The sequence below is a fragment of the Lissotriton vulgaris genome, chromosome 5 (assembly GCF_964263255.1).
Source record: "Lissotriton vulgaris chromosome 5, aLisVul1.2, whole genome shotgun sequence".
NCBI lineage: Eukaryota > Metazoa > Chordata > Amphibia > Caudata > Salamandridae > Lissotriton > Lissotriton vulgaris.
The window spans coordinates 1897699590-1897718030 of NC_141693.1; positions in this window are offsets into that span (position 1 = coordinate 1897699590).

Genomic DNA, 18441 nt, shown 5'->3' on the forward strand with positions numbered 1-18441 from the left:
AAAAATGGGAGACAAGCAAACTCTCTCATTTCCAGTATGGTGAGGGAGCGGGAAGGTTGTTGGCCTGGAAAGTTAAATCAGACCGGGTTCGGAATAATATTGCCTCAGTAACTTCGGATAAGGGTACCTTCACCAGTGATGCAGAAATTAGAGAGACCTTTAAATCATTCTTCCAGTCAATATATCGGGAAAATCTTAATATCAATACCAATGATATTAGTAACTGGTTTGAGGGTATTTCCCTTCCCTCTCTATCAATAGAACAGAGCAAATTTTTGGAAGAGGAAATAAGTCTTGTCGAGGTAGAACAGGCCATAAAAAGTTCTAAAGGGGGAAAGGCGGCAGGCACCGACGGGTTGCCGAGCGAGGTATACAAACACTTGATCTTAGAGATAACCCCAATTCTAACAGTTTTGTTTAACCAAATATTGAGGGAAGGGGTAGCACCGCCAGCCTCCTGGGATAAAGCCACTATAACGCTTATTCTAAAGCCAGGGAAGCCCCCATCTGACTGTGGCTCATATCGGCCTATCTCAATCTTAAATGCCGACTATAAAATCTTTGCCACTATATTAGCCAAGCGGCTTGGCCAGGTTGCCCCTAATATACTTCATTTGAACCAAAAAGGGTTTATAAAAGGGAGACAACTAAATGAGCTTACATACGAGTTAATTGGATCTATTGATGTGGCGATAAAGGAAACTCTCCCGTTGTCTGTTCTGACGTTGGACGCCACCAAGGCCTTCGACAGGGTAAATTGGTTGTACCTGTCGGAGGCCTTGAGGGGGTTCAACGTTGGCGAGAGATTTCGAAGGGCAATAGATCTGTTATATAGAAGTCCTTCTGCTTCAATTTTGATCAATGGGGGCCTTACAGCGCCATTTGATATAACCAGAGGAACCCGGCAGGGTTGTCCCTTGTCTCCTCTCCTTTTTGATTTATACATAGAACCTTTTGCACAAACATTAAGAGACAGCACACTTATTAAACCTTTTATTTTTGGTGAGTGGGAAAAAAAGGTGGCACTCTATGCAGACGACATAATGATTTTCACTTCAGACATTGATACAGCCTATCCAGAAGCGATAGATCTTGCTCTTAAATTTGGGAAAGTTTCTGGATACGAAGTTAATGCTTCTAAGACGGAATCCATGACATGGAACGCAGTATTGGATACGGTTAACGAGTCATCTAGACCTCAATTACGCTACTTAGGGGTAAATATAGTTAAAGACATTGATCGTATCGCTTCTTTAAACTTTTCCACAATAGCAGCACAGTGTCGTAAAAACATGAGGGATTGGTCGCATCTTCCACTTACCATCCTAGGTAAAGTTAATCTAGTAAAAATGTGTATCTTACCTAAGGTTTCCTTTTTATTTAATTCAATCCCACTCTTTTTTGATCCTAAATTAATCTCTAAACTACAAAGTGCGATTTCAACTTTCATTTAGAACAGTAAAAACCCAAGAATATCTTGGAAGAAAATACGACGCCGCAGAGAGAAGGGAGGGCTAGCGGGACCAGATCTTCAGATCTACGCATGGGCTTTTCAGCTCTCACACACTCGTATGTTGTTAAAAGTGCCAGCAGCAACAGGGGTAGGCCAAATGTTCTCTATGTTATTAAACTCAGAGGGTATCGGACAGAGCAGCTTCTTGCTTAAATTTGGAGACCCAAAATTTAAAAAAAAAATAAAACTAAAGACCTTAAAGGGGATAGCTACTACATGGTACAGAATGAGGCAGGCAATTAAACTAGGTTATTATTCAGAGAGAACTCCAATATGGGATTTACCATCTCCCCCAGCTTGGGCAGAAGACACTTTAACCCAACCATTAAGAGTAGCAGGCATCAACACCTGGGGTGATTTGTTCATGGACGGTATACTACTGCCTTGGGACTACTTAATAAATAAGGTGGGGCCAAATTTATCCAGATTTAAATTTATACAAATTTCAAGCTGGTCCACAGCATATAATACACAGACATCCCGAAATAGCAGATTACCTATTGGAGTCATCAGCGATTTAGTAACGTGTCTGCTAGATAGCCCCCCAGCAAAAAAAGAAGTTGCTTTGTGGTACAAGAAGATAATGGAGGAAATAGATGGTAACTTTTGCCTCCCAGTAACACTATGGGCCGACGCATTGCCGGATGTTGACTTGGAGGAGCTTTGGTTAGCTTCATGTGAAACACTGTGGGACCTGGTGAAGCCAGCATGGCTGCGTCGTAATCACATCTTCACTATCCACAGGGCCTATTATTCTCCTTTGAGACTGTCAAAATTTTCATCGACAGGCCCGGTTTCGTGCCCAAGATGTCAGATGGTCGAAGCATCTGATATTCATATGTTTTATGAATGCCCAGAAATTACATCATACTGGGAGTCAATAGGAAACGATCTATCCCTGGCCTTGGGTTCTCATCTTTCTATAGATCTTGCTCTTGTCATTTTTGGCCTGAAGAACAAAATACGGAACGCAGCTTCAAACCTCATTTTTTACTCCATCTTGGCAGCCCGGAGAGAAATCTGTAGACATTGGAAGGATGCCCAGCCTCCTACAGTTCAAGAATGGCGAACCTCGGTGCTTCAGATCTCTAAATTAGATCTAGCTAGAGGTGGTAATATAAGTCGTAGGGCTTTTTGGTTACAGTTGGCACGGTCATATTGAGCCTGGTTTTTTTTTTTTTTTGTTTTTTTGTTTTGTTTTTTTTCCCAGGAGTCCTATGATTAATGCGAGCATTTCCAGCCATTGTTTTTAATAATGAACAAATGGGGCTACGGTGTCACGGGCACTATCTTCCAACGAATGGCCCTATATGGGAATTTCCAGGTCTGTGTGAATGTACTGATGGGATTTGGTCTCTACTCCCCCCAATTAAGATTTCACTCCCAGCTTACGCTGAGACGGTATTGAAGCACAGCCGGTTCTTCCTATCTCTGTGGCATATTCTGGTTTGGATAGATTGGAGCTATGCACGCAAATGTGGATAAAAAAAAAAAAAAAAAAAAAAAAGAAATGTTTGATTTGGTTGAGAAATATCATCCATGTTTTCTGTTTTTCTTTCTTTCATGTTGTACATCAGCTTCCCCCAGGGGCAAGAGGAGGACACAGGAGGAGGAGGAGGGTGCTGTTGACGATGCAGGCCAGGACCGGGCAGGCGAGGGCTCCTTTGCTGGCCCCAGTAAGTTTTAATTTTAATATACAGTACTTATTTTTTCCTAGCGTTCCTCATTCGATTTTTTCAAAATCGTCTTTAATCTTCTTGTAGACAGGATCTAAATTCTTATCCTGCCTCGACTATGACTCCGTGTGGTATTACTAGATTATTCTTATTAGTCTGTCTGTGTAGCTAACTAAGATTGCACATTTGGAATTTCCATTGGACTCCCATTCTAGTCAGCAATAGCTCTATGCACTGAGTGCAGTCCTCTGGGATTGTCCATAATATCTTTTCAAGTATTCTAAATGTTTATGCTTTGACCATTGCCAACAATAAAAAGGTGAATGACCACCAAGAAAGAATAAGATACTACTTTACTTTTGGTTTGGATAGGAGGACAATCCATTCTACTACTGTTGCAGGGACAAATCTGCACAAACAGAACTATGGACACTAAATAATGCATCGCTTCTTAGCTTATCAATTATAATAGGTGCTGTAACTGTTAGACTTTCCACATACCTCAGTGATAACAGACTTTGTAGTTGAACCCCCAATCTCCTTACTGACTAGATAGTGTGGCAGAGTCATTTAGCTCCCAAAGTCACCGATGGCAGAGGCACGGACTCATGCTTGCAAAAATTCGAAAACCTTTAGCTCATCCACTCTAGTCTGGAGGACCAAAAACCACAGAGTCTATTTAAGTTTAAAAGCTTTATTAAAAGTAAACACATTTATTAAATTCAAGTTTGTCATAAAAGTGAACGTGTAACTGAAAATGGAAAAGTGCTTAGTGCTGACGATTAATTGGATACATTTCTTGTGGTCGAGCCGAGCTCTCACCTGGTTTGAACTTGATCCTGCTCGTGTTCTTAGAAGTCAAGCTTCTGTCTGTTAGGAGAAAAAGTGGTGCGTGTTAAAAAGTAAAAAGCAAACATTCATCAGTTGTGCCAAAAAGTGCAGCAAGACAGCAGCCTTCCCTGGAAAAAGGGACATTTTTACTCTAGAGTACACAGTCATAAATTATTAAATTGTATACTGTTTTTTTCACATTTCTTTCTTCCTCCTAGACCAAATATTATATAGTAGTGAGTGGTGTATTCTAACATTATTAAATGCACTTTGTAGGTGGAACATCTGGAGACGGGGCCAGCGCAGAGGTGGTGGTGGCATTGGACGAGGAGGACAACTCTGGGGAGGAGGCGGTGCAAGTGCCGGACAAGGACATGCCTGTGAGGGTTCACACGGTGGTGGCGGGCAGAGGTAAGCTATACATTCCTTAGTAATTGAGATTGAAGACTGCAGAATGTGCTTTCTGCACAGGTGTATTATAAAAAAAGCAGGTAGTAGCCTCCTCTAAATGTACTTCGACTTAGCTGTGAAGTTTTTGGCGAGAAGAATCCCAATCAGATCTGAGGTGAACTTGATGGATGGGATGAACGAAAAGCGAAAGAAGGGTGTAAGTAAGTGTGGAAGCACGAGAAATATAATGATGACTGGCAAAGAAGAATGATATGTGTTTGCTTGGTCCCCGAGGTGGCTGGGAAGGTAAGAAAATGGTATGGTGCATGGCTGGGTGAATGATGAAGCAAGGATGGGTGGAAGGAGAACAGCCTGGGTGGGTGAGACAGAAACTGTACGTGTGCATATACTTTGAATGGATGGATGCCTGGATCATTCATGGTACTATCTGACTCTTAGATAGCATATGTGTATCTAGAGAGAGTAGACGGTCACTGGATGAACTAAGTGTTACTTTGAAGAGCATGTAACACCGCACCCGCACGTCCGTTCCAGTGTAGGAAAGGCAAGGAAAAGAAGTTGTAACGTTGTCCAAATACTACCATGAATAGTAGCAGTAGTTTGTATTGCAACTGCAAACACAGCATATATCCGGTTATTACGGTGGACACTCCCTACCTCTCTTAATAACTTTAGTTTAGTAGTAGTACGTCATTCATGTGTGGGGGTATCACTGTTCACTCAATAATAAGCAAAGCACCTAAAGTCATCCCATATGTCATCAAATACATCCCATGTGAAGTGATAGATAATCAGATAATTTAGCTTCTTCATTTTCCTTTTCTAATACTCATTTGCATTGTAGGGTGAAAGCTAAATTAATTAAGCAGTAGCCCTTTTAACAGAGTATTCTCAGTGCCACCCGTAATAGAAAAGTAAGAGCTTCACCACCTGCATGTACTGGACCGGTACAGTAACGCAAGTCTGTCTCACTCACCATGGTGTGCGTCTGTTTTTCTCGGGTGCAAGTTCACTGCGCTGGCATTATGCCGGCTTGCATAAGATAACGTACCAATTTTCCTAAACAAGAGAGAAGAAGAAGAATAAGAGTGGTGTACTGTCATAGTCGACTGTAATGGAAGTCCATAGTGCTCGTAGAATTTGTTCCTGAAACTCCCACTAATGTTAGAGCAAGGATGAAGAAGTCGGAGGTTACATAGATACTGTCCTCAATAGTTATGTACTGTGCTTTCAATTTGCTACTTGTACTGTGACAACTTTCTGCTCAATCATTTTGTGTTAATCTTAAGGAGCATTGGTTACAGACTATGTCTTTCTTTTTTCATGTAGTTGCTCCTTCCAAATCCAAGACACCATCAAGGAGGAAGGAGCTGGCTCGAATGGCCCGGCAACGGAGGCTGGATGCCACTGTCGCTGAATATCGGCGGCTGGTGGCCCTGGAGGAGGAGGAGACGCAGTCTGGAACAACAACAACGTCCACTGGGACAGCTGCATCCTCCTCCGTGCGGGCTGCCAGCCAGCGCAGTGCTCCAGCGGTACGGAGCCGGGCTACCAAAGCCAAACGCCACTGCCGAGCAGCAAAGAAAGCAGCTGCCCCTCACAGGATTTGCAAGGCACACCGGCGCCGCTTATCCCTCAGACTGTCCTACCTGGAGCAGGAGGTCCATAACTATAAGAACGTGGTGGAGGGCCTCCGCTTCGAACTTGCCACCCTCCGCAAGGAGCATGATGCCCTGGCTGCTAATTCCAACAGCACCCTGCCATAGTGTCCCTTGCCCCTTTTTTAGAGACTTTTGGGGGGTGGGAATTGGGAGTTGGGATTTTTGGGGACTTTTGAAGGACAATCGTTGGGGTTAGGGAGGGTCTTGCGGGAGATTCTTTTGTTAGGGCTATAAAAATATACTTTTTGAAACTTTATCTGACCATACCTGTTTTTTACTGCTTTTCAGTCTGGTGGGTGGGGGTTTAACAGTAAGTTTGTTTTCCTGAATAGTCCTAGGACTTTAGTAGTACTACCGTCAATCCAATCTCTCGTCTCTCCTAATACTCCATTATACTACCTCCAACCAAACGCCTATCTTACCTGTAATTTCTGTTTGCAAGTAGGGCTAGGCCCAGGGCTGGTTCCACGGGAAACAGCGAATAAGGTTGGCAATCCTGGGCGGATAAAATTTCCTCATAGCGGTGGTACTAGTGGTGTGACACAGTGGCAGAAGCATGCCTATGAAAAAAAAGAAAATGAAATCTGGTTTGTCCTCCTGAGCAATACAACGGTACAATAGAGAATATAGCAGGTGACAGAAGTACACTAGAACAGTGCCACATTGTAGCCTAACAAATGTTAAAGTATAACTAATTTGGTTGAAGTTCTTTGACATTAGCCATGGGTCTTTGTCAATCAGAGTAAGAATATATCCTCGGATTTCTTCACCAGCCTGTTGCTATCACCTTATCCTCCCCAGCAAGTGTGTGGATTTATTGCTGTAATTTAGTCACACATCAATGAAAACCACACAGCCCGGGGGAAGAGGGTTAGGGTTTGAAAAATGGATGGGTACGGGGGTTTTTGGGAAAGGTTTTGGGAGACAAGAAAAAATAGCACAGCATGGACAAACAATTGTGAACATAAAGAAATCTTTGGGTACAAACCTATCCATCAATCTTTGAAAGTGCATGCACTACTGGATGCATGTCAGTGAAAAGTAAGTAGTACTTTCGACAACTGTGGAAGAAAGAATGCGACAGTACAGGGCGTGTGTGGAATTATTGATAACTATCTTCAACATAAGGTCTCTGTTGCCAGATACCTGAGAGAGCCTTGCTGGTCACTATAAATCCATTCACAACACTCAATGGGGTTGGTCTGGAAGGTATAGTAGATAGAAAAGGAGAAATTGCTCTTTTTCTAGGTGTCCCCTCACTCACCAGGGTTGCCCCTTGGTGACATGCTTCATCATTGGGGCCATCCCAGTCCTCTACGGGCTGGGGCGTGCTGCGACTTGCGAATTACGTAGGAGCACTTACAAATGACTATGTGTGGTGCAGAAGTGATAGTGGAGTGGACTAAGTGATGTGTTAAGGGATCAATTTAGAAGCAGAGAGAGATCCAAGAAATGCAGTCACAGTCAGAGAAAAAGACAAAGGATACTGTATCTGTATGTGTTGTTGTAGTTGTCCTGTTGAATTTGGTAAGTAAGTTGCCTGCAGAAAAAAAATCCTCTTATTAGCGGCACTCCTCCATTGCAGCCGGCGCTTCGTCCATCGATGTTGGTCACCACCAGAAGACACCCTGTAAAAAAAGCACAGCATGGACAAACAATTGAACATAAAGAAATCTTTGGGTACAACCCTATCCATCAATCTTTGAAAGTGCATGCACTACTGGATGTATGTCAGTGAAAAGTAAGTAGTACTTTCGACAACTGTGGAAGAAAGAATGCGACAGTACAGGGCGTGTGTGGAATTATTGATAACTATCTTCAACATAAGGTCTCTGTTGCCAGATACCTGAGAGAGACTTGCTGGTCACTATAAATCCATTCACAACACTCAATGGGGTTGGTCTGGAAGGTATAGTAGATAGAAAAGGAGAAATTGCTCTTTTTCTAGGTGTCCCCTCACTCACCAGGGTTGCCCCTTGGTGACATGCTTCATCATTGGGGCCATCCCAGTCCTCTACGGGCTGGGGCGTGCTGCGACTTGGGAATTACGTAGGAGCACTTACAAATGACTATGTGTGGTGCAGAAGTGATAGTGGAGTGGACTAAGTGATGTGTTAAGGGATCAATTTAGAAGCAGAGAGAGATCCAAGAAATGCAGTCACAGTCAGAGAAAAAGACAAAGGATACTGTATCTGTATGTGTTGTTGTAGTTGTCCTGTTGAATTTGGTAAGTAAGTTGCCTGCAGAAAAAAAATCCTCTTATTAGCGGCACTCCTCCATTGCAGCCGACGCTTCATCCATCGATGTTGGTCACCACCAGAAGACACCCTGTAAAAAAAGCACAGCATGGACAAACAATTGAACATAAAGAAATCTTTGGGTACAAACCTATCCATCAATCTTTGAAAGTGCATGCACTACTGGATGTATGTCAGTGAAAAGTCAGTAGTACTTTAGACAACTGTGGAAGAAAGAATGCGACAGTACAGGGCATGTGTGGAATTATTGATAACTATCTTCAACATAAGGACTCTGTTGCCAGATACCTGAGAGAGCCTTGCTGGTCACTATAAATCCATTCACAACACTCAATGGGGTTGGTCTGGAAGGTATAGTAGATAGAAAAGGAGAAATTGCTCTTTTTCTAGGTGTCCCCTCACTCACCAGGGTTGCCCCTTGGTGACATGCTTCATCATTGGGGCCATCCCAGTCCTCTACGGGCTGGGGCGTGCTGCGACTTGCGAATTACGTAGGAGCACTTACAAATGACTATGTGTGGTGCAGATGTGATAGTGGAGTGGACTAAGTGATGTGTTAAGGAGGGATCAATTTAGAAGCAGAGAGAGATCCAAGAAATGCAGTCACAGTCAGAGAAAAAGACAAAGGATACTGTATCTGTATGTTGTTGTAGTTGTCCTGTTGAATTTGGTAAGTAAGTTGCCTGCAGAAAAAAAATCCTCTTATTAACGGCACTCCTCCATTGCAGCTGACGCTTCGTCCATCGATGTTGGTGACCAGAAGACACCCTGTCCACTGCCTGCCTGATGCTGAATTGTGGCTCGCTAATGTGAAGCCTGACTCCATCCTTTTTTCCCCATTGCACAGACTGAAACCCGACCTGTAATTATTCAACGAAAAACAGGAAGTGATATAATATTACAACACCACTGATAAATAAATATAAGGTATGTAGGCTGTGGAGTGCAAAAAGTCACACTTTGATTTTCCATAGTAGACAGTACAATATTTTTGAAAGTGCGTACTCTGTCAGAGTCACCTTTTGAAGGATAAATAAGTATGGGCAAATTAATGTAGCGGATCTTTCCCCTCAAGCTAGGTGTCCTGTAAACTGTGTTTTAGAACAAAATTAGATCTTCCCAGCAGTGCTCCCACCCAGACCCTTACTAAAGCCAGTCGCAAAAATGTAGAAGACCCCCAATCAAATCTCAAAAAACTAGGCCTAGCAGAAAACTGGTGACAAAACGTACTTTGAAAGTAAAAGTAGGCCCAAGTACCCCCTTACCCACCGTGGATTGCATTCAAACCACTTGCAAGCAACCAAGCAAAAGTATCCATAGCCAGCATCGCTCCAAGACTCGAAAACCCCCCCACCCAAACACATGCAATAGAAATACTGCTAACCCTAACGAACCCTAAGTTAAGAATAGTGGCAAAGGCTTTCTTTAACTATGCCAAATCCCCCCTTTCCCACCATGGATTTTCTTCAAATGACTTGCAACCAAAATTACACATTCTCACGAGTGCTCTAAGACCCCAGAACTCAGTTGCAAAGATCTAGAACACCCCGAAACACATGCAATCCTGCTGCTAGGGCTAACCCTAACGAACCCTAAGTTACAAAAAGTGCCAAAAGGCTTTTCCGTGAGGATTTTGTCCCAACCACTTCTACCCGGTATTAGACCTTCCCAGGAATGCCCCAAGACCCGCCAACCCACCCGCCAAGAAGCATAACACCCCCAAACAGGCCAAAAGCAAAATCTCATACTTGCAATATTTCTCGGCCTTCGGTCCAAACGCGCTGCGTAGCTAGGCCATAAGTCGGGGTTGCCACCACGGATTTCCTGAAAAGCAAATGCAATCAAGATTAGAGTGTCCCAGCAGTGCTCCCAGACCCCGAAACTCACCCACAAACACCAGGAAGCCCCCCAAACAGGCCCCCGAAAACGCTACATTGAGCAAAATGTCAGAAATAGCAACAAAAAAAATCGGCCTGGATTTTGTCCCAACCACTTCTACCCGGTATTAGACCTTCCCAGGAATGCCCCAAGACCCGCCAACCCACCCGCCAAGAAGCATAACACCCCCAAACAGGCCAAAAGCAAAATCTCATACTTGCAATATTTCTCGGCCTTCGGTCCAAACGCGCTGCGTAGCTAGGCCATAAGTCGGGGTTGCCACCACGGATTTCCTGAAAAGCAAATGCAATCAAGATTAGAGTGTCCCAGCAGTGCTCCCAGACCCCGAAACTCACCCACAAACACCAGGAAGCCCCCCAAACAGGCCCCCGAAAACGCTACATTGAGCAAAATGTCAGAAATAGCAAAAAAAAAAATCGGCCTGGATTTTGTCCCAACCACTTCTACCCGGTATTAGACCTTCCCAGGAATGCCCCAAGACCCGCCAACCCACCCGCCAAGAAGCATAACACCCCCAAACAGGCCAAAAGCTAAATCTCATACTTGCAATATTTCTCGGCCTTCGGTCCAAACGCGCTGCGTAGCTAGGCCATAAGTCGGGGTTGCCACCACGGATTTCCTGAAAAGCAAATGCAATCAAGATTAGAGTGTCCCAGCAGTGCTCCCAGACCCCGAAACTCACCCACAAACACCAGGAAGCCCCCCAAACAGGCCCCCGAAAACGCTACATTGAGCAAAATGTCAGAAATAGCAACAAAAAAAATCGGCCTGGATTTTGTCCCAACCACTTCTACCCGGTATTAGACCTTCCCAGGAATGCCCCAAGACCCGCCAACCCACCCGCCAAGAAGCATACCACCCCCAAACAGGCCAAAAGCAAAATCTCATACTTGCAATATTTCTCGGCCTTCGGTCCAAACGCGCTGCGTAGCTAGGCCATAAGTCGGGGTTGCCACCACGGATTACCTGAAAAGCAAATGCAATCAAGATTAGAGTGTCCCAGCAGTGCTCCCAGACCCCGAAACTCACCCACAAACACCAGGAAGCCCCACAAACAGGCCCCCGAAAACGCTACATTGAGCAAAATGTCAGAAATAGCAAAAAAAAAAATCGGCCTGGATTTTGTCCCAACCACTTCTACCCGGTATTAGACCTTCCCAGGAATGCCCCAAGACCCGCCAACCCACCCGCCAAGAAACATAACACCCCCAAACAGGCCAAAAGCAAAATCTCATACTTGCAATATTTCTCGGCCTTCGGTCCAAACGCGCTGCGTAGCTAGGCCATAAGTCGGGGTTGCCACCACGGATTACCTGAAAAGCAAATGCAATCAAGATTAGAGTGTCCCAGCAGTGCTCCCAGACCCCGAAACTCACCCACAAACACCAGGAAGCCCCACAAACAGGCCCCCGAAAACGCTACATTGAGCAAAATGTCAGAAATAGCAACAAAAAAAATCGGCCTGGATTTTGTCCCAACCACTTCTACCCGGTATTAGACCTTCCCAGGAATGCCCCAAGACCCGCCAACCCACCTGCCAAGAAACATAACACCCCCAAACAGGCCAAAAGCAAAATCTCATACTTGCAATATTTCTCGGCCTTCGGTCCAAACGCGCTGCGTAGCTAGGCCATAAGTCGGGGTTGCCACCACGGATTTCCTGAAAAGCAAATGCAATCAAGATTAGAGTGTCCCAGCAGTGCTCCCAGACCCCGAAACTCACCCACAAACAGACGGAACCCCCCCTAAGAGCACCTCAAAGGCAAGCAAGTCAGCAAAAACACTAAAAAATTTGCGCCTCGGATTTGGTCCAAACCACTTTTATCCGGTATTAGAGCTTCCCAACAATGGTCCCAGAGCCGTCAACTCACCTGCAAAGAGGTAGAACAACACCCCCACAAGTGCTGAGTCTTTCTTCAATGGGCGTAAACCAGCCATCTGGTTTGATGGAATAAGGAGTCTGAAGGAGGAGGATAGAGGAGCATGTTCTTCTGAACTTGTGAACCTGAGGAATGCAGACTGCGGCAACTTCAAATCAATTAGCAAACCAGTGAAGACAGTTCTGCTGATGGGCTTGTTTTTGTGATTATCTGATTAAAGTTTGAAATATATTAACTGTGCACAACAAAGAAAGACAGACACACAGGAATAAAAGTGAATAAGGACGAAAAAGAAAGTTATTGATTCGTTGTCTCATTTTCAGGGCTCGGTATCACGGTCCAGGAATGAGTATAAGGCTTCATCATCATACTCTGCGAATTCAGGCAGGGTGAGCTCAGTGTCACCTGACAGAGTAGAAATTCCCTCATCTATGTTGCTGCCCACCTCGTCTTCATCCGGCGCGCTTTCTCGTACTCTGAAATCTGGTGGTATGAGGTGCTGATTCATCTTGATCATTGTTAACCTCTCCACATTTTTGGGAGAGAGGCGGCTCCGTTTGGGAGTTACAATGCCACCAGCAGCACTGAAAACACGTTCAGAAGACACGCTTGCGAGTGGGCAAGACAAGTAGTTTAAAGCCAGGTTGGTGAGCTGTGGCCACAATTCTTTTTTCCCATGCCAATACGCCAATGGGTCAGAATTAACATAGACCTCTGTTGAGTCATTCAGATAGTCCTTCACCATCGGCTCAAGGTCCTCATCCAAGGTTCCTCCACTTTGCTTAGCTCTTGCTGTGCCTCTGACCTTTTGAGAACCAAACCCACGCAGAGCTAGCCAATCCTCTTCAGCCTCCAATGTTTCTGTTGTGTCTGGTGCAGATGATCCGGTTGCCGGTGTCTTTAACGGCTGAGGGGTCACTTGTGCCACAGCCACAGGTGCAGAAGTGGATTGTTTTGACTGGGGATGGCCTGCTGATGTACTGCCATTTCCTTCAATTTTCAGCCGTTCTCTTTCAAACCTCTTGGCTGACAAGGCTAGCCAATGTTTGTACTTTGGAACATGTTCATCATCAAAAGGAAAGAATGCTTGGCCTGCCAGCGCCTTTTTGTAGCGTGGATCCAGAATAGTAGCACAAATGTAATGCTCTTCTGTGTGGATCGCTTTAAGACGTTCATCACCTTGTAGGAGCTCTAATAATTTCTCAGCCAGAACAGAAGAGTCTTGGTTTTTTACATCTTTTTCAAACACAGAACACACCTCCTTCAGTTGGTCCTCCAGCATGTACAACAATGGGATAGCTTTTCCAAAATTACAGTCCTCCTTGCTGACTGCAAGCGTGAAGAACTCAAAAGGACGAAGCATGCGTGTCAGGCTTTGAACTATGTTCCATTGCGCCGCACCCATCCTCAGGTCCTCTGTACCCTCTGTTAAGAAATATTGATCGAGTACCGTATACTGCTCATACAGACGCTCAAGCATGTAGAAGGTTGAGTTCCAACGTGTTACCACCTCCTGGATGAGTGCTTTCACTGGCATTTTACGTTGATATAGCAGGCTCCTCAGCTGCTTCCAGGCCTTAAAACAATGGCTGAAATGGTTGCACATTTTTCGGCAGGTGTCCAATACTCTGTACGCTGCACTGCCTTTATTACCCAAGAATTTTTGGACAACCAGGTTTATACAGTGCGCCAAACACGGCACTCTGAAATAGTCACCCTGCCTCATGGCCTTAACTATATTGGCGCCATTGTCCGTGGAAACATAACCAACCTGGCGTTTTAGTGGGGACAGCCAGTTAAGGACCTTTGTGTTAAAGACATCCAAAATGTTTTCTGCTGTGTGACGTTTCTCCAAACCAAACATGGCTAGTGTTGCATGTTTCCGAGCAGCTTTAAAAACAATGTCCGTGTCAACACCTGTGTTTAGCTTTGCTTTAGCCCCTGAAAAAGAGACCCAGTGTGCAGTGATGCACATGTAATCAGCACCTGCGCCACTGGTCCACATGTCTGTTGTCATATGTATAGTGTGAACAGCACTCTTCTGCAAAGCTGCCCCAATCACCTTCAGAACATCTTCATGTAGTGCTGGAACCGCAACTCGGGCAAAATAGAACCGGCTAGGAACCTTCCATTTAGGGCAGAGTGCTGCCACTAATTCTAGAAAACCAACCCCTTCTACAAAAGAAAAAGGGAGAAGGTCCAGAGCTAGCATTTTAGCCAGCTTATTGTTATACAGACGCGTCAGTGGGTGGTTGCGTTCATATTGCGCTTCTGTAAACAACATCTTTTTAATGTTGCCCTGGACCAAGGATTTACGGGATGATGATGATATCTTCGACCCAGTTACACTCGCTGATGAACTTTTCCACATTGATGTCTCACTCTCTCCCACACTCTTAGTGTGCCTCACATGGGGTGTGCTGCTGACAGGGGTACTGGGTGTAAGTGAAGTGTTTGAATCGTCTTCTTCCTCCTCGTCATCATCAGATGAAAAATCAACGTTTTCATTACGTGCAATTCGGGCTTCCTTGACCGCCTATAGGTGCGGAAACCATTGGACAGGGTGCGCTCTCCTAAGATGACCTCTCTGGCCTCCGGTACCATAGTTGGTACCAAACTTACCACGACTAACTCGAAGCTTACAAATGCTACAAATGGCTACGTTTTCCATTCTTGGGCAAACACTAAAGAAGTCCCAAACTGGAGACTTGAAATGTCTTTGGGGGCCGGAGGAGGCGGCGATACTGGTGGTGGTGGTCCTGCTGTTAATGCCAGATGAAGTGGAGGATGTGGATTGCCGAACTTCAGTACGTTTTGCACTTTCACCACCACGAATTGAGGTCGAGGTGGATGGAGGTCCCTTCTTGCGAGGAAGAAATATGGAAGCGGTAGGTGTTGGTGTACTAGTTAACTCCAAATCTAATGATTGTTGTGTTTCCATTTCCATTGCCTCCTCGTCGACATCATCATCACGCTCAGCAGCTTCTCGGGATAGGGTCAAAATGTCTCTTTGCTGCATGCCCGCTGGGGCTGCAGTGACATTTATGATGACTGGATCGTCGTCGTGAAGGGCTTCATCAGCAGCAGTATGTGTCACTTCTTGTTGAGCCTCATCACACTCCATAGGTATGAGTTTTTCGACGACCTTCCTTTTACGCTTAGGTATCTTTGTCAGATCATGGTGTGCCTCACTCTCAGGCTGCCGTGGTGGTACCCATTCGTCATCCAGATCATCAGTAGGAGGTGAGCTTGAAGAAGATGTAGACACCCCCCTTGATCTTTTCAGGGCCGGCTCTAGGCTCATGGTGGCCCTGTGCAGGGAGCGTAGGTGGGGGCCCCGGAAGAGTGGGTCCGGACGGGGCGGAGCTCAGGAAGCTGTTTTAATAATAATACGTCAGCACTCTGCATACAGGGCGATCTGCACATTGGTGGCCAGATGTTCCCAAACTTGTAAAAATACAGGTACTTTGAGTTTCACACAGAAACTTCACATTTTGCCTTTTATTTCCAAAATAGCAGAGTGGATTATCACTAAAGTAAGACAAGATACTCAGTGACCAATAAAGAAATGGGGAAGATCAAAACCAGTAAGCATACACGGCAGATAGAACTGTTCATTGCTCTCAAACAATCTATGGCTACAAAAATTACTGTCCTCGACTTCCACTAATATTTCAAGCTGTCAATATCTAACAAACCACACCTACTTACCCCCAACAATACTCCAAGCTACTACCACAAAGGAAATGCATATATTAGCAAAACACCATGAGATGATACCAAAGCCAACGACAACCCTGGAGTCAAGTCCTTAAAGGCAGCTAAAGCAGCCAGGCCAAAGGCTAAAATGGGATGTCCCAACCCCTCCTTTCTTTATCTTGTGGGCAGTGTCGATAGGAGGTCTTGCAAAATAACCAACGCTGGCGGTTGGAAAACCAAAAGAAGTACCCAACAGGTCACATCCAGCTCTAAGATGATGGGATTTGCAGAACACAAGTAAATAGTAACTGTTTTAAATATCCCTTGTCCGCAAAGGCGGTTGCTCTTTCCAAGTGCAGACCTCCCGACTGTGGAATTGCCTACCTCTGTCACTTAGGTGCATGACCCACTCATTTTCAGAAAAAGACTGAACACCTGGTTATTCCAGCAACAGCTGTAAGCCTCCCTCATTATCTGCATAGCTCAGTAGCCTGTCACGAGGCTTTGCAGCGCTGGGACACTCGAGTAGCCGGGCGCTTTACAAATGCCAATTTAACATAAAATACCAATTTAACATACTTTGAGCTGGGCGAATGCCTGGTGAGGATAGAGAATCATCAATAAAATAAGCGGCATAATCAGTAAAAAAAAAAGCTGTCTTGAGACAGAGTACAAGTTAGGAAACCACTAAGGGTTATAAAGAATCTGAAGGTAAAAATATAGTCAGACAACTCAGGGATTAAGCGTAAGGCTCAGAGAAATGCGGCTGAAGATTCCATGGTCACTTCTAGAGTGAGAACTTGGTATAATACAGTACACAATGGAAATCACACTGTGTGCATAAGGTGGTGGCATTGTTTCACGAGTTGAACAGATCAGGAGACAGAAACTAATGCAACATCATATACCAATGCAATGTGTTCAGATAATGCTGCACTGTGACTGGGATCTCACATCTCACGGAACACACACACACGTTAAGGAGCACACAGACGCATGCATTCGTGAGTCAGGTCTCGGTTATGCACAGGCACACACTCAAGTAGTGGCGAATTTCCCTTCAAAATGCAAAATAGGCTTACTCTGTCTGTCGGTGGCGACGACGTTAATTGTTCTTTATTAATGATGTGGAAGAATGGGGCTTGTTTTCTTGCTATGAAAGCAATATAACATGAAAAGAGAGTGGTGCCGTTTATTAGTTTTTTTTTAACACAGGGATGGCTAGGGCGCTTAGGTTTACCAGTTCCATAGCCAGTAGCTGACCCAGTCCATTTTTTAAAATTAGTATTGTGTCACTCATTCTGTTTCTGGGCTCATTAAGGATTACAAGTGAAAAAAAACGAGATTAATGAATTCAGGACTTCGCCTACTAAAATCCAAAGAAAATAAACATTGATAAGGCCAAAAGGTCTGTACTTGGCACACTGGTGATGTATAAATTCCTTTAAACGTGTTATTACAAGCATATGCCACCTAACTAAAGAACGACAAAAGCTGCAGGTCAAACTGGCGGCCTTATTCATTGAATAAAAGTTTGAAACAGAAAAAAGACATTGCAAATACTTTCAAAAGAACTGTATTTTTGCTTCCTAAGAGGCCGATGTTCTTAGAACAGGTGTAGAAATCCTTTGTAGCTTTAGTGCACATCACAGGAAAATACAGTTCTTATTGGCTCAAAGAAAATATAGTAATGGCTTTGAAATACTGTAACTTAATAGCATAATTCAAACATACCAGAATGATGGAAAAATATATAGAAAAGAAAAGTAAAGAAAACAACATTTGCCAAGTCAAACATTTTGGTCTACAGGCCCTGGCACTGAGGCACACTTTTTTTAGGCAGATGTGACTGGGATAATAATACACCATCACGCATAGTGTGAGAGAGCCAGTGGCTCAAATGGGCTGATCAACTGGGTGGTGGTGGAATCAAAATGTGAATGGCAGTTGAACAGACCAGTGGATGAAGAGGGCTGACCCAAAGCAAGTATTTAATATTATTTTATTTATTATTTAAGTATTTTGATGATTGGAATGGGTTTACTCACTACCGGCTTTAAAAGCCCGACCCTTTTTTCTTTAAATATAGCGCCTAAAATCAGGCTTGCTCATTTTTGCATGAGCGCTAGGTTTTGTCATTCCAGTGGGTTGAAGGCAGCAAATGGAGCTGTCCTGTTATGCTACCGATAATTGATAAATTATAATTAAACTCGAATTTCCACAGCAGACAACGCAAACACCCTGGGGAGAATGTAAAACCTGACCTTTACCACCGAGATGGCGCGTGGATCTGAAAAGGCGGAAGGGGAGGTGGGTGTTGGGGATTTTGCGCACGTGCTGTGTTAACAAACAGGCCCGATACCTTTACATGAAATCCTAGTACCTCGCGTGGGGAATAATAGCGGCAAGAAACCACTTTACTTTCTCTTTTTCTACAGCATCGGGTGATATAATGACAAGCAACAAAAAATGCTATTATCGGTGCGCATAAAACGGAGGCATTAGCATGAGAGACGTTTTTACAGGAGATCGCTATTTTACAGGGTCTGTGCCTCTAGGTAGAAAGCCCCCTCCCGTCTCGTACCGGAACATGTACAAAGTGCTATAAAACGG